Source organism: Nomascus leucogenys, chromosome 21 (assembly GCF_006542625.1).
Source record: "Nomascus leucogenys isolate Asia chromosome 21, Asia_NLE_v1, whole genome shotgun sequence".
Classification (NCBI taxonomy): domain Eukaryota; kingdom Metazoa; phylum Chordata; class Mammalia; order Primates; family Hylobatidae; genus Nomascus; species Nomascus leucogenys.
In genome coordinates, this window is record NC_044401.1 from 61393206 (window position 1) to 61410394 (window position 17189).

The following is a 17189-nucleotide window of genomic DNA, read 5'->3' on the forward strand; positions in this document are numbered from 1 at the left end:
CAACTGGACTCACAGTTCCATGTAGCTGGGGAGGCCTCACAATCATGGTGGAAGGCAAAGAGGAGCAAGTCACATCTGACATGGATGGTGGCAGGCAAAAAGAGAGCTTGTGCAGGGAAACTCTCGTTTTTTTTTTTTTTTTTTTGAGACGGAGTCTTGCTCTGTTGCCCAGGCTGGAGTGCAGTGGCGCAGTCTCGGCTCACTGCAAGCTCCGCCTCCCAGGTTCACGCCATTCTCCTGCCTCAGCCTCTCCGAGTAGCTGGGACTACAGGCGCCCGCCACCACGCCCGGCTAATTTTTTGTATTTTTAGTAGAGACGGGGTTTCACTGTGGTCTGGATCTCCTGACCTCGTGATCCACCCGCCTCGGCCTCCCAAAGTGCTGGGATTACAAGTGTGAGCCACCGCGCCCGGCCGAAACTCTCGTTTTTAAAACCATCAGATCTCGTGAGACTCATTCACTATCACGAGAACAGCACAGGAAAGACCCGCCCCCAGAATTCAATTACCTCCCACTGTGGGAATTGTGGGAGTAACAATTCAAATTGAGGTTTGAGTGGGGACACAATGAAACCATATCAATTATGGACTGACTTCATCTATATTTGACTCAGTAGACATTGACAAACATCAGCTACATGTAAAACATGATGGCCTATGAACTGGGAGACTAGACAAACATGGACACTAATTCAGCAAATATTTGTTGAGTTTCTACTGTGTTCTAAGAACTGTTTTTTGGCTCTGAGCTTTAGCAAGGCCTGAGAGGATCATATGGGGGCTGAGGTGGGGACATGAGGAATTACGTTAAAGAAGAGACATTAGGGTTGACTCTGCCCCGTATATGTTGGGAAACCACAGATAGCATGAGTAACCATCCCAGTTTGCCTGGGACTGAGGGATTGTCTCAGTCATAAAACAGTTCTTTTTAAAACCAGGATTGAGTGCTTTCCCAGGATGTGGCATTTTCATGCTAAAGCCAGGGAGGTTCTGCTAAATTGGGATAGATTGGTCATGTTAACGTGTTTTACATCCCCTCTTGGACAGCCTCTCTACCTTTGAGGAATTTAATTCCCTGCATTCAAAATGAAAAGCTTTGAACTGGGATGTGGCGGTGATGTAGTACAGAGAAGTCTGGAGTGAGATTTAAGAGAGCAGCTCAGACCCTGGCTCTAGTTCTTGCTATTGAGATGACTCTTGGCAAATTGATTACCTCTCTGAAATTCAGCTCTCTCATCTATACAAGCAGAAATACCCACCTTCTGGGAGTTTGAACAGGTTACATGAGATAATATGTGCACAAGTGCCTAGCACAGAGAGGGAGTGCGTTTACATTTTCATTTTCTTTTGAATAAGGAAACATGTCACATTGGCTTAGAGATAAGAAGTTTCATACACACGCTTGTCTGAATTGGCCTTTCTTCATTTATGCTTCATGTATTGCCCTGGTCATGTTATTTAAATGTTTCCATTGGGTGTGTTCCAAGTTACTAACAAAATTGTTGTAAACTCCCCAAGTGTAAGCGTTACCTTTTCATGTCTTGGCTATCTCCTAAAAGCTTCTAGAAATTAGTGTAGTTAAATTTTAGGAACACAAATTGCTGAGATTGGTTCGTAATGCCTTTAGAATAAAATATGCAGCAAATATTTAGTTTTTGATCTGCATTTTATACTGCAAGCCTACCATACCACCGTGAATGTTAATGTCATATATGTATAAGAGGAGCCAGCTCAGAACATATCCTCTTGAAGACTTTATCTTACCTAAATTATTGCATTTTAATCCCTTTATCCATGTGATTTCCTTGTCATGTGCAAATGCAAGGGCAGTGAAAGGTGGTGGAGACAGGACAGATGTATACCTTGCCATGCTAAGTAGGCAGAAATCCTTCTGTGCCCATGAGCCTGAGAAAACATGGTTGAAATGTCAAAGCTAACTGTGGGGCCTGGAGTTTATAAGCAGCAACAAGCAGGGCATGCAACCCCACATTAGCCAAATGGAGATAAACTTCTTTGTAATTTCTAATTTTCTGTTAACATAATCGGTTAGTCGGTCTGCTCATTTGGGAAACTCTTAAGGGCTTTCTTTAAAAGTGCCTAGGGGAGAAAATGTCACCCATTAGCAGTGAGCTTGACTTTTCCCATATTAATTTCCTTTCTCTCCTTTTCCTCCCTCCCTCCATCTCTTCCACACCAAGCAGTTTCTGTGATTGACTTTATGCCAAATGTTCATTCAGCATCCTTGGCATATGTTGTTGTATGATGGCTGTGCTGGTCTTCACATTAGGTCTCTCCTCCGGATGATTGAATCAGCAGAGCCAGACACTCTTATGGCGAAAGGCACTGCAGATTCTGAGAGATGGTTCAGCATTGGGTCGTTGGGATCATCCCCTAAACCAGGCTGGAGAAATCTGCTAAAATCACTTAACTAGAAACATTCCCTTCTGCTGCTTGAAAGATGTTCCTGGGTATGTGCCCATAGATTGAAAGAGATGATTTTCAGCGTTTTATTTTTAGGGTGGCAGAAGGGAGGTGGGCTTCAGCTGAACATTGCCAAAAGAGCTAATATGACCTTGGGCTTCATTAAAAGAAGTATTGTGCTGAAAACAAGGGAGGAGAGGTTTTGCTGAACATGAGCGGCGGTCTTTAATTTATTCATTTATTTGACTAAAATATATGGCATCTATTCTGTGAAAGGCACTGTGCTGTGAGAGATAGAAATATAACAAGCAGCGCAGCAAGACAGATGTAAATTGTATTAAATGAGAGTTCTTTGAGGGGACTGCTGCTTTTCTAGTTTGGCTCATGGAGCTGCTAGATTCTTTACTCCAGCAGTCACAATCCCAGATGTCTGCAGGGGGCTGGCAGATAAGTGAGTAAAGTGGCATGGTAGGGACTGTGCCAAATTGGAGAGGATGTGCCCTGTCTAAAGTGGGCAGCTGCTATTCAGTCCTATTTGATTGCCATCTTCTGAGACTGTGGGTCTGGCTTTGCCAAGAAAAACTGGGAATCCAAAATTTGGGTGAAATATTCCGTTTAAAAATGTCAAGATAGCAGCTAAGTCAAATTTTTAAAAGCTCTGTAGAATAGCTCAAATGTCTTTGGGCTACATCCTGCTCATGGGCTTCTCATTTGTAAATTCTTCTAATAAGTAGTGTTCACCCAATCAAGGCGTATTTGCCAGTAGTTACAGGAGTCTTTTAAGTTGAGATTTCATGTAAATAACCAACTGGTATATGTGATAGTTAATATTGAATGTCAACTTGATTGAATTGAAGGATGCAAAGTATTGTTCCTGGGTGTGTCTGTGAGGGTGTTGCCAAAGGAGATTAACATTTGAGTCAGTGGACTTGGAGAGGCAGACCCACCCTCAATCTGGGTGCGCACCATCTAATCAGCTGCCAGCACTGCTAGAATAAAGCAGGCAGGAGAAGATGGAAGAGCAGACTTGCTGACTCTTTGCCTTCATCTCTTGCCTTCATCTTTCTTGCCTTCTTGTCTCTCTTCCCTTCATCTTTCTCCCATGCTGGATGCTTCCTGCCCTGAAACATCAGACTCCAAGTTCCTCAACCTTTGGACTCTTGAACTTACACCAGTTTTTTGCCAGGAGCTCTTGGGCCTTTGGCCACAGACTGAAGGCTGCATTGTCAGCTTTCCTACTTTTGAGGTTTTGGGACTCAGACTGATCCACCACTGGCTTCCTTGCTCTTCAACTTGAAGATGGCCTATCGTGAGACTTTACCTTGTGATTGTGTGAGTCAATTCTCCTGATAAACTCCCCTTCATATGTACATATACCCTGTTACTTCTGTCCCTTTAGAGAACCCCGACTAATACAGTAGAGATTGCCTGGACTTACTAATAATAATGACTCTGTTTAGTTAATGTAACAGACAGATAAAGACAAATGAATGACACCCATGCAATTAATATAATTTTGGTGGGGAGTGAGAGGAGTTGGTTCTCCACTCACAGTGGAAAGTTTTAGCATATACTGCTGCACATGACATGGGAGTATTTTGCACTTCCACTTGAAAAAAGTAAGGGGAATAAAAACCCCTCGATTCTACTTGCTAACTTGAGAGTGACTAAAGCGATTTATCTGAAGGTTCCCCAGGGTGGATTCATAGTGGACTTGGGCCAGATTCTCTGCTGATGCTTTGAGCTTATGTCCAGAGCATCATCTCCAACACAAAAGAAATTGTCTGCTCTGTGTTCTGGCCAAAGAGATGCATGTGCTCAATCACTGGGTTGTGGGTCTTGAGTAACTCCTGGAATTACCCAGCTAGAACTTCTATTCCTTTGGACCACAAATTTCATATCTTCACCTGCTGCCTATATCATGCTGAAAGATACAAATGTCTCAACTAAACCATGTAGGTGGACTAGCCTCATTAACAAAATAAGCAATGGGCCATTTTCTCACTGGTTATTAACTATGTACATTATCTACGAAATAACATATCTGGTCATGGTTACCACTCTATTCTGTAGGGTGGAATAGAAAAAGCTAGAGGGTATATATTTCAGTTGCATTTTTAAAATTGTTTATTTTGTTTTTTAATTGACAAATAATATTAGGTTGGTGCAAAAGTAATTGCGGTTTTTGCCATTAAAGGTAGACAAGGCTGGGCATGGTGGCTCATGCTTGTAATCCCAGCACTTTGGGAGGCCGAGGCGGGCAGATCACGAGGTCAGGAGATCGAGACCAACCTGGCTAACACAGTGAAACCCCATCTCTACTAAAAATACAAAAAATTAGCCAGGCGTGGTGGTGGGCGCCTGTAGTCCCAGCTACTCGGGAGGCTGAGGCAGGAGAATGGCCTGAACCTGGGAGGTGGAGCTTGTAGTGAGCTGTACCACTGCACTCCAGCCTGGGTGACAGAGCAAGACTCCATCTCAAAAAAAAAAAAAAAAAAAAAGGTAAACAAAAACCGTAACTACGTTTGCACCAACCTAATAATTGTACACATTCATGGGGTACGTAGTAATGTTTTGGTACTTAAAGTGATCAGATCAGGGTAATTAGCATATCCATCATCTCAAACATTTATCATTTCTTTGTTACTGTATTAGTCCGTTCTCACACTGCTATGAGGAAGTACCTGAGACTGGGTAATTTATAAAGAGAAGAAGTTTAATTGACTCAGTTCCGTCTGACTGGGGAGGCCTCAGGAAGCTTACAATCATGACAAAGGCAAAGGAGAAGCAGGCATCTTCACAGGGCAGCAGGACGAAGTGAGTGCAAGCAGGGGAAATGTCAGGTGGTTATAAGACCATCAGATCTCATGAGACTCACTCACTGTCATGAGAACAGCTTGGGGGAAACCACCGCCATGATTCAATGACCTTGACATGGTCCTCCCCTTGAAATGTGGGGATTATGGGTATTACAATTCAAAATGAGATTTTGAATGGGGACACAGGCAACCCATATCATTTGTGTTGGGAACAGTTGCATTTTTTTTAAAGTAAAATGAATGGCATAATGGTTGACATTAACAATGTGAGGTGATCACTCACTGGTTGTGAAGAACTGAAGATGTGACTGGTAAATTTGTTCAGATTTTCCTTTCCTAGACTGGGGAGTCTAGAATTCAAGCAGAACCTGTGACCCACATAGAAACTGAAATTAACATATTTTCTCCAGATTCACCTGGATTAGCCTGTCCCACATTGGCATAGATAAAACATGATTAATATGCTTTGGGAGGGGCTGGGAGATTGAGGAACACATTTTACATTTGACACAAGAGGAACAGGTGAAGCACAATTAGCTGTTGAATTTTTGATCTTTTTATTTTCTTCATGAAAAATTTGTTATTTTTAACATTTTTTACGTAAACAGAAGAATAAATTGTGTGTCACATTTATGTTTCACAAATTTATGGTGATTGATGTACTTTTGACACATCTATCACATTTTCAACATTTGCAATTTTCATCCAATGGGGAGTTGAAGTTTTTGTATGTTCTTTCTGTATGTTTATGCAAAGTGTGGTTTTCAGACTCTTTGTTTGCATGGTTTCTGTGCACTAAGGACTTTAGAAAAATCAAATCATTCTTCATCCCAACAATCTCATGAGGTAGATATTGTTATCCGGCTTCACTTTGCAAGAGCTGAAGCTTAGGGCAAATAAGAAATGCTTAAAATCTCGCAGTTAACAACTTATAGAGCCAGGATTTTAACCCAGTTCTGTCTTATTCTCATAGTAACTTCATTGCCAGCTATGAAATAGCCATGACACCAGTTTACACCTCAGAGAAGTCACTTTAATATGTTTATATTAACTTCTACTGAGAACATAGTTAAACTGAGGCCAGACATTTTTAGCAAATGCCTTTAAACTGGGGAGGTGATTAACACTTGAGATGGCACAAGACTCAGGTTTCCATTAAATTTGAAATTAAACGGAAATACATTTGACACCTATGTCTTTAGACAAATTAACTGCTGTAACTAAGTAGAAATTACCCTCTTCTTTGTGGAAATATGCCAGTTGGAGCTGTGTAGGTTATGAAGATCTAGCTTGCGATTTGAAAAAAGAACCCATTCCATGAGCCTGGGCTCATGGGACTTTTAGGCAAGTCATTTAGATCTGATCTCATCAAACTGGCTATGTCAAAATGCATGTAACCGAAATAAAAGCTGGTGCTTGACATACCCTAGTACTTGTTCACTGCTGCCTTCAAAAAAAACATAAGCTATCCATCAAAAGTAATTTAGACAATTCAAATCTTTATTGGAATCTCTTGAATAATGTCAAGGCAGATAAAAATCTGAAAATCCCATCTGCCTTTATTAAAATAATATTTCTTTAGTTCTCTCAAACCCAGTATCTCTCAGACCAGGAGCTGATCTTAAAATTAAGGCCTTTATTATTTATTTATTGTTAAATATTGCCTCTCTCAAGCGCTGCCTGGATTCTCCACCTCCTCAACTCCAGGAAGCAACAAGCTATCAAAGACAGAATTTGCACAACAGGACAAAGGAAGGTAAGGCTGAGAATACCGATACTTTATTTTTGCTCTGTCAGACGTAAAAATACTATATGTAATTCCTAAGGATCATGTATAACAGAGAAACCGGGACACACTCCATCCCTAAGTCTCCCTTGCGCAGTCGCCATGGGCAAAACTCAGGAGCCACATGAAGTTCAGGGAGAGCACGAGAGTTGAGAGTGGTGAGAGATTCATGTATGTGGTGGGAGGGGAAATAAGATTCATAGGTGGACTGAGTTGAGTAGCAGGCATGGGTTGAAGCTTAGCATTGGGGTGAATATGACAGATTTTTTGGTGTGTCATTTTTAGATAACATGTGATGCCTTGTTTTAGGCAGCATCAAAATGATCCCGTGCCACAGTGACTATGTCAGAAGGTCATTGACCCTGCCTTTGATGCGCACTGATGGGCTTGCCTCTCTCTTTTCCACTTATATCCTTGTTTCCCAACTTCTGGATACCGATCAAACGTCAGGTCAGTTTGGAATCATAGAATGTCATGCTTAGAAAGAACCTTAAAGGTCATGCACTTCAGCAGTTCCCAAACCTCATACCTGGGCTGTTTTCAACATGCATATTCTTGTATTGCACTTTGCTCAGAGTTTTTTCATTTATTTGTTTGCTATAGAACCCCAAAAACTGCAATTAAAAAAATCTTCCCAAATGTTTTTTTTAACCACTTTGCTTTGAGAAATCCGGATTAAATTCACCTGCTTCCATCCCACCTGATCCTATGTCTGCTACTCAATTCAGTCCACCTGTAAATCTTACCTCCCCTCTCATCACGTACTTGAATCTCTCACCACTCCCTCCACCAGCAGGGCTCTTGGTCAGCCTAAGGATGGTGTTGGTGATGGGGACAGAAGCTCACATGTACTGAGTGCTTACTAATTGTCAGTCACTGAGCTAAGGGCTTTACCTAATTTATCCCACTTAATATATATAGCAATCTCAAGAGACAAATAAGATTATTATCCTCGTTTTCCCTTAAGTCATTGAATTTGCTGTGAACACACTCTTTTCTAGGTTTCTGCTCAGGTATTTCTCCCCTTGTGAGGCACTCCTGCCTACTCTATGGTCTTGGTGATGTGCCTTACCTTTGTGCTTCTGTAACGTCTGTGCTAACTTGGATTCTTCCATATATTATTGGGATGATAATACATTTAACAGCTAAGAGTGTGGAGTTACTCTGCCACTTCCTGGCAATGTGATTCCAGGCAAGATAAACTTGCTCTGCACTTTTTTTTTCATCTGTAAAATGAAGATTAAAATAGCACCTCCTCTTAGCTCTGATGTGAGGACCAAGGCACAGATGCATGTTAAACACTTAGAATAGAGCCAGGAAGAGGGTAAATGTCCCACAAATGTTACCTATAATCTTATTATACCAAATTTTAACTGTCCATCTACTTGTCTTTCCCCTTTGGTAGGCTATAAACATCTTGAAGGCAGAGATTATATCTCATTCAATCTTCTATCTCAAGTATCTACTGCAAAACCAAGCAAACGGTAAGAGCTCAATAATTGGTGGTTCTTCATGTCATCCTTATCTATAAAAGGGTTCAAAATAAAATATCATAAAGACATCCCGCCCACACACTTACTTATTTCTCTGAATGTTTACAACATTTCTAAATGATACCACTCTACTGTCAATTAATAAGAATAATTTATTTTATTGTGATTTAATTACATGGCCCTATACATTTACCCACTGCTTTGTCTACCAGACAAACCTAGATTTGAATCTTGCTTGCTTGCTTCTCTTGCTCTCTGTGTGGCATTGGCCAAATCATTGCACCTCTTGGATCCTCATTTTTCTCATCTATAAGATGGAGATGATATAATACATCTGCCTTGCAGAACGGTAAAAGGATTAGCAGTGTTGTATGAAGGACATGTTGTACAATGGCTGGGATGGAAAAGATGTCCAGGAAGAGGTACCTATGCTTTCTATTGCATGGAAGGAGTTCACTACAAATGTTTGTTAATTTAGTCTCGGCCTCTGTTTAGTACAGTCATACACCTCAGAGATATTGAGGGTCTGGTTTCAGATGACTACAATAAAGAAAATGTTACCATAAAACAGTCACACACATGTTTTGGTTTCCCAGTGCATATAAAAATTGTGTTTATGCTACACTGTGGTCTATTAAGTGTGCAATAGCATTATGTCTAAAATCGTACATAGCTTAATTTACCAATACTTTGTTGCTAAAATATGCTAGCAATCATCTGAGCCCTCCTCGAGTCCTCATCTTTTTGCTGGTGGAGGGTCTGGCCTCAATGTTGAGGCTGCTGACTGGTCAAGGTGACGGTTGCTGAAGGTTTATGATGGCTGAGGCAGTTTCTTTAAATAAGACAACGATGAAGTTTGCTGCATTGATGAAGTCTTCTTTTCATGAAATATCTCTCTGTATCATGTGATGCTGTTTGATAGCATTTAACTCATAGTAGAATTTCTTTCAAAACTGGAGTCAATCCTCTTCAACTCTGCTGTTTGTATGGTAAATGCACCTGATAGCATTAACTGAAGCACACCCTGAGAATGACCCTGTATGGTAGATGCACCTGAATGTGTGTTCTGAGCTAGGGAATCTGGGAGTGGCCAACCTGGAGATTCATTCCTTGCCTGTGAGGAACATCTGAGTCCTTGTCCCATCCCATGGAACATGGGCCATACAGGGGATTGAGACCCTGAGTTTTGGGTTAAATAGAGGTTGCCTGGTGGAGGTCATTAAGGGGAGGGTATTAAGTGAAAATGCAGTGTAAACTGCATGCTGTTTGCAGACTGTTGTGGCCTTCCTGTCCAGCCCACCACCACTGTACCATTTCTGTATGTAAGGCCGTTCTCCTGTCCAGGTCTCTGCTACTGAACTCCCTCCCTTGTAAGTAATCCCCTAATAAACCCAACGTCTCATTTGCTGGCTCTGGGTGTCATCTTCAGCTTCTTGAACATGGTGCCTTCCCTATTGAGGTTAATAGGGGTTCGGCACGACACCATTGCTTTATCAACAAAGTTTATGCAATATTCTGAATTCTTTGTTGTCATTTCAGCAGTGTGCACAGCACCTCCATTAGGATCACCAGGAGTAGATTCTATCTCAAGAAAATACTTTCTTGGCTCCTCTATAAGAAGCAACATGTCGCCTGTTTCAGTTTTATGAGGTTGTAGTAATTCAGTCACATCTTCAGGCTCCACTTCTAATTGTAGTTCTCTTGCTATCTCTATCACATCAGCAGTTAGTACCTCTTCTGACATCTTGAACTCCTCAAAGTAATCCATGAGGGTTGGAATAAACTTTTTCCAAACCCCTGTTAATCTTTTATTTTGACCTCCTCTCATGAATCACAAATATTCTTAATGGCATGTAAAATGGCAAATCCTTTCCAGACAGTATTCAATTTACTTTGCCCCAATCCATCAGAGGAATCACAATCTACAGCCTTATGAAACATATTTCTTAAATATTAAGACTTGAAATTTGAAATTACTCCTTGACCCATGAGCTGCAGAATGAATGCTGTGTTGGCAGGCATGAAAACAACATTCATCTTGTACATGTCTGTCACAGCTCTTGGGTGACCCCTTGCATTATCAGTGAGCAGTAGTATTTTGAAAGGAATCTTTTTTCTGAGCAGTAGGTCTCAACAATGGGCTTAAAATATTTAGTAAGCTATGCTTTAAAGAGATGTGCTGTCATCCAGGCTCTGTTGTTCCATTTTGAGATCACAAGCAGATTAGGTTTAGCATAATTCTTAAGGGCTCTAGGATTTTCAGAATGGTCAATGAGCATTGGCTTCCACTGGCCACTAATAAGTGAGTCAGCCTGTCTTTTGTAGCTTTGAAGCCAGACATTGACTTCTCTCTAGCTATGAAAGTCTTAGATGGCATCTTCTTCCAGCATAAGGCTCTTTGATCTACACTGAAAAGCTATTGTTTAGTGTAGCCACCTTCTTCAGTCTTAGCTAGATCTTCTGGATAACTTGCTGCAGCTTCTCCACCAGCACCTGCTGCTTCACCTTGCACTTTTATGTTATGGAGATGGCTTCATTGCTTAAACCTTACAAACCAACCTCTGCTAGCTCTAACCATTTCTTCTGCAGTTTTCTCACCTCTCTCAGCCTTCATAAAATTGAAGAGTTAGAGCCTTGCTCTAACTTAGGGTTTGGCTTAAGGGAATGTTGTGGCCAGCATGGTTTTCTTTTCTCTTTTATTTTGTTTTCTTTTCCCTTTCCTTTCCTTTTCTTTTCTTTTCTTTCCTTTCCTTTCCTTTCCTTTCCTTTCTTTCCTTTCCCTTTCTTTCTTTCTTTTCTTTCTTTCTTTTCTCTTTCTTTCTTTCTTTCTTTCTTTCTTTCTTTCTTTCCTTCTTTCTTTCTTTCCTTCCTTCCTTTCTTCTCCTTTCTTTCTTTCTTTCTTTCTTTATTTTCCTTCCTTCCTTCCTTCCTTCCTTCCTTCCTTTCTTCTCTTCTCTTTCTTTCTTTCTTTCTTTCTTTCTTTCTTTCTTTACTTTCTCTGTCTCTCTCTCTCTCTCTCTCTCTTTTTTCCTCTTGTTGCCCAAGCTGGAGTGCAATGGTGCAATCTTGGCTAACTGCAACCTCTGTCTCCCGGGTTCAAGTGATTCTCCTGCCTCAGCCTCCCTAGTAGCTGGGATTACAAGCACCTGCCACCATGACTGGCTAATTTTTTGTATTTTTAGTAAAGACAGGGTTTCACCATGTTAGCCAGGCTAGTCTTGAACTCCTGACCTCAAGTGATCCACCTGCCTCGGCCTCCCAAATTGCTGGGATTACAGGCATGAGCCACAGTACCTGGCCGCCAATGTGGTCTTCTATCCAGACCAGTAAAACTCTTGATATTAGCAGTAAGCCTGTTTTGGTGTCTTATAATTAGTGTATTCACTGAAAAAGCATTTTTAATTTCCTTCAAGAACTTTTCCCTTGCATTTATAACTTGGCTTTTGGCACAAGAAGCTTAACTTTTGGCCCATTTCAGCTTTTGACATGTCTTCCTCACTAAGCTTAATCATTTCTAGCTTTTGATTTAAAGTTGGAGATGTGTGACTCTTCCTTTCACTTGAACACTTAGAGGGCATCATAGATTTTTAGTCAGCCTAATTTCAATATTGTTGTATTGCAGAAAATATGGAGGCCCAAGGAGAGGAATATAGACAGGTGAATGGGTGGTTGGTGGAGCAGTCAGAATACACACATTTATTGATTAAGTTCACCATTTTATATGGGCATGGTTCATGATGTCCCAAAACCATTACAAAATTTGTATCAAAGATCACTGATCGCAGATCACTGTAATAGGTTAAATAATAATGAAAGATTTTGCAATATTGTGAAAATTACCAAAATGTGACACAGAGACATGAAGTGAGCATGTGCTGTTGGATAAATGACACCTGTATTGGGGACGAAGAAGTGGGGAGGGGTGAAGGATAAATAACTAAATATTGGGTGCAACATACACTACTCGGGTGATGGGTGCACTAAAATCTTAGCCTTCACAATTATACCATTCATCCATGTAACCAAAGACCATTTGCACCCCTAAAGCTATTGAAATAAAAAGTATGTATTAAATAAACTAAAGAAAAATGGCACCTATAGACTTGTTCTATGCAGGGTTGCCACAGATGTTCAATTTGTTAAAAAGAAAATTTGCAGTATCTGAAAACTACAATAAGGAGAAGCACAATAAAACAGGGTGTGTCTGTGCTTTTCATTGACATGAGAACTCTTTTTTTTTTTGAGACGGAGTCTTGCTCTGTTGCCCAGGCTGGAGTGCAGTGGCGCGATCTCGGCTCACTGCAAGCTCCACCTCCCGGGTTAATGCCATTCTCCTGCCTCAGCCTCCCAAGTAGCTGGGACTACAGGCGCCTGTCGCTACGCCCAGCTAATTTTTTTGTATTTTTAGTAGAGATGGGGTTTCGCTGTATTAGCCAGGAGACATGAAAACTCTTTTGGGCCTGAAATATTTTGAGTGAAATTTCCTGAAGAGCTAGTATGGTTGAATTGTGTGCCCCTAAAACATGTGTTGAAATCCTAACTCCCAAAACCTCAGAATGCGATCTTTTGGGAAATGGCATTGTTGCAGATGTCATTAGTTAAGACGAGGTCATTCTGGGGTAAGGTGGCTCCTAATTTGATGTGACTGGTGCCTTATAAGAAGAGGAGAGAGAGATGCAGGGAGAAGAATGCCATGTGACAACACAGGCAGATTGGCATGACCTGGCTGCAAGCCAAGGAACCCCAGGGACTGCTGTCACCAGCATATGCTCAGGAGAGGCAAGGAAGGATTTTACCCAGAATCTCACAGGGAGCATGGCCCTGATAACACCTTGGTTTTGGAGTTCTTGCCTCAAGAACTGTGAGAGGATGCATTTTAAATTGCTTCAAGCCACCTAGTTTGTGGTATTTTGTTATGGCAGCCCTAGGAAATGAACAGAAGTACTATGCTAAACTTAATGAGCATGTTTAGCTACTCTACAAAAGTAGCTTTCTTAGAGTTACTCTAGAAAAAAAGAAATATTTGTATTACTCATGAAAATGAGCACATTGAGGTTTTGCACAGGTGATGGATTTTTCTATCCTAGAAATGATTATAGCTATAGAAGGACTGGCTGACTTCCAGGGGAAAGAGAGAGGAAAAAACCACCCTATTCAGAGTTTTTTTTTTTCCCCCTGAACGTCCAAACTTTTTGTAAAGAAGTTTGGGTCCCAGGAGGACCAAAGAGCTTTCAGTCTTAAGATAAGAAAATTCTGCTTGCATTTACTATTTATGAGTTGTGGCTTCATATTGTCATGTGACCACATGATGCTCTGCTTTTAAGAACCTGCAAATGACATGAGATTCATTATTTTTTCATGTAAAGAGGATGATGGCAAGCTCTGCTGTGTAATACACAACCAGGCTGTCACTCTTTCTCTAGAATTGGTATTAACATCGTCCATTTAGAAATTAGTGGACTACACGCCATATTCATGAACATAACATTGGACACACAGGAAATATTTGATGGATAGAGCATTCAAGTGTTTAATTGCAGTACATGATTCGTGGGAAAATCTTCAACTCTGAGTTATTTATTTCCTAGTACTAAACTCAGGAGCATATTTTTCCAAGGAAAGCACACATCTAATAAGGAAACCCATTAGCTTTGTTCTCATATTTCTCCTCCAACAAGGGGGCTGCTACCATTTGTGCTGCTAAGTTTGATTCAGTTTCTCAGTGCAAGCAGAATGAAATTGAAATAGTCAAATAAGTTGTAGTAAGTACTAAAAATCTAAAAATTAACCTTATAGTAATCCAAAGTGTCCTAGAAAAGAATTTAATTTTTTTTTTTTTTTTTTTTTTTTTGAGATGAAGTCTCGCTCTGTCACCCAGGCTGAAGTGCAGTGGCGAATTTGTATGTATTTCTAAAAAGCCTTTCTTCTGGGGGGAAAAAAGTTTTGTGTTTCAGTCTGAAATACTGCTAATTGGAAACCCAGTCCTGTCATGGAAATGCTGCTATGTCCTGTTCTTTGCACACATTCAATGCTAATGTATCCCTCCTGGCCTCAGCTTCAAGGAATGTCTTAAGCTATGGAATGAGGAGCTTCGTCTCTTTTTGTTGGAAGTAATTCCACATTTCCTTGAATCAGTTTTTGGCTCAGGTTACTACTGCACAGTTATGACTATTTTTAGTGTTTTTTTTTCTTTTATACTTTAACATGTTCCCCAGAATTATTCTAAAATAGCTGAATGATCATATAATTGTTTTCTCTTCCTTTGAAGTTCATCTTCCGTTGCTTTTGGTGTTATCTCTGTTCTCTAAAACATTGAATAAAGGACATTCATTCATTCATTCATTCAACTATTGTCTACCATTGGAGTTGGTGAGCAGAGGCTTTCTGCCTGTATCTGTACCATTTGCAGGCTAAGAATGCTTTTTACATTTTTAAACGATTGGGAAAAAATTGAAAGAAGAGTAATATTTTGTGACACATGAAAATTACATGACATTCAAATTTCAGTGTCCATAAATGAGGTTTTATTGGAACAGGGCCACACTCATCTGTTTACTATTGCTTATGGCTGCTCATGGCCTGGAAAAACCTCATGGCCAGTCTAGTAACTCAGGACTTCTGCCTCCTTCTCATGGCTCCAAATTTACCAGCACTGCCTCAAGGGCTCTTGTTCCTATGGTGTGCCACTGCCTTGTATCTATTTCTGTCTGGTCTACCCAGCCCCTTTTATATGATACCCCAGTAGGGCTCTGCATGGCTTGAACCCAAATTTTCCTTTCAGGGTAGATCAGCAGCTCATGATCTAGCTGTATCCACATCCGCATCCAGCCTCATCTGCTAGTTTGGCATCCCACATACTCTCTGTCTGGAAGGTGAGCTTGGACAATGATGAAATAAAAGTTACTATTTAAAAAAAAAAAAAGAAATTGCTCTCAAGTTGAGTTTCTCTCATCTTCCATTTGTTTAGTTGATGTTTTTTGAAGCTTAAAGGTAGGAGCTTACTTTCATAATTGTTAAATTTCTTCTGATTAGTTTTGGCCCAGTATTGCTGCGTGTGGAGATGTTTTTGAAACTTTATTTTCTTGGCCATTATACTGCTGTCTTTCTTAGAGTTGTCTGTTCTAAAGATTTGTTTGTTTGTTTGTTTGTTTTGCAGACATGTGTTCTGCATTTTAATCTGATGTATTGATCAAATGTTCAAGAGCACTGATCCCCAAACAGAACTTCATGTCACTATCCGAGAGACTTCTCTCCAATTCAATATTAATCTATTAAGTAACATTCATTATAAATGATTTTTTAAATAAATGCTAATATCCATAACAATACATGATTAGAGAAGATTGTCATATGTTTTATAAAATTAAGATAAACTGTGTCTAAGCCCTTTCCTTGCTCCAAAAGCTTAGAAGTTCTCTTCAGGCTCTCTGTGAATATAGCAGAGCCAAAAGAGAAATTTTTGGAGTCAGATAGACCTGGGTCCAAACTCTGTGTCTTCTACTTCATCTAGGGAAGTGCTTCTCTACACCTCAGTGTGGTGGTGAGAGTTCTGTGGAATGAGGGGTGCGCTAATAAAGCAATTACATACACACATGGCATTACTAATAGATTTTCCTATAAATGGTAGCTTTAATTATTACCAGTAATGAAATTATTAAGAAAGAAATGAGGTTAGCTTCGGGTGACTTATTCTCAGTAAATTCACACTGGCATCCAGTGGAGAAGAAATTTGTTACTAAATATCCATATATCAATTTTTGATCATTGGTTCTTGTGGTTTGCATGGGTTCAATATCATGTGTACCGTCCTGGGGTTTCTGCAGTCTATTCTTGGCTAAAGTTTGTTATCCCACATTTCTGACTCCAGTCCTTGTCAAATCTCCTATATACTGAAATTCTTAAATATTACTGATGGCCTTTTTATTTTCAGACCCCCTAGTCCTGCATATAATTACCTTGAGCATGTGAATATGAACACATGGAAGCAGCCAGATATTTCTGTGTAATCTCCTGTGAGGCTTCTCTTCAGCTGAAAAATTGGATATGGGGTTAAGAGCTCTGGATCAGGAGTAAAAACCTCCAAATACTGGTGTTAATTTGCTTCTTAACCAGCTGTGTGACCTGAGATGCGCTGTTTAACCTCTCTTAACACTACTTTATTCCTTGGTAAAAATAATTGGTTTCTACCAGATGCTGTCCACGAGTTCCTTCTTGTTCTAGAATCTCAAAATCATAAGCAATCTACTGAGACTCTGAGAGAAACCCTTTGAAATGTTTACAGGGAGGGAACATGCATGGAACTATTCAGTAAACACACAAGTTTCCTGTAATGACTGAGAAAATCGTGGTGGCATGTAGATTCTGTAGGAATTCAGAGAAGAGAGGGATTTATGGGTGTCATATTGTTGGGAATGGATTATCTGGAAGAAGTATAACTGAAAGAGAGAATAGAGATGGAAAAGGGTTGATATCAGAGATTGTTTTTAATTCTTGCAAAATTAAGATAAACTGTATCTAAGCCCTTCCCTTGCTCCAGAAGCTTAGAGGTTCTCTTCAGGCTCTCTGTGAGTATAGCAGAGTCAAAAGAGAAATTTTTGGAGTCAGACAGAACTTGGTTCAAACTCTGTGTCTTCCATTTCATCTAGGGAAGTGCTTCTCTACACCTCAGTGT

General features: G+C 40.3%; 1 long non-coding RNA gene across 1 annotated transcript; it reads left to right on the forward strand.

The window, feature by feature from the left end:
* The first annotated feature begins 6912 nt into the window (after positions 1-6912).
* On the forward strand, positions 6913-9106 carry LOC115832162. The gene is made up of 3 exons (XR_004027598.1): positions 6913-6995; positions 7335-7475; positions 8431-9106. It is a non-coding gene; the product is annotated as an uncharacterized LOC115832162 (long non-coding RNA).
* The last annotated feature ends 8083 nt before the right edge of the window (positions 9107-17189 follow it).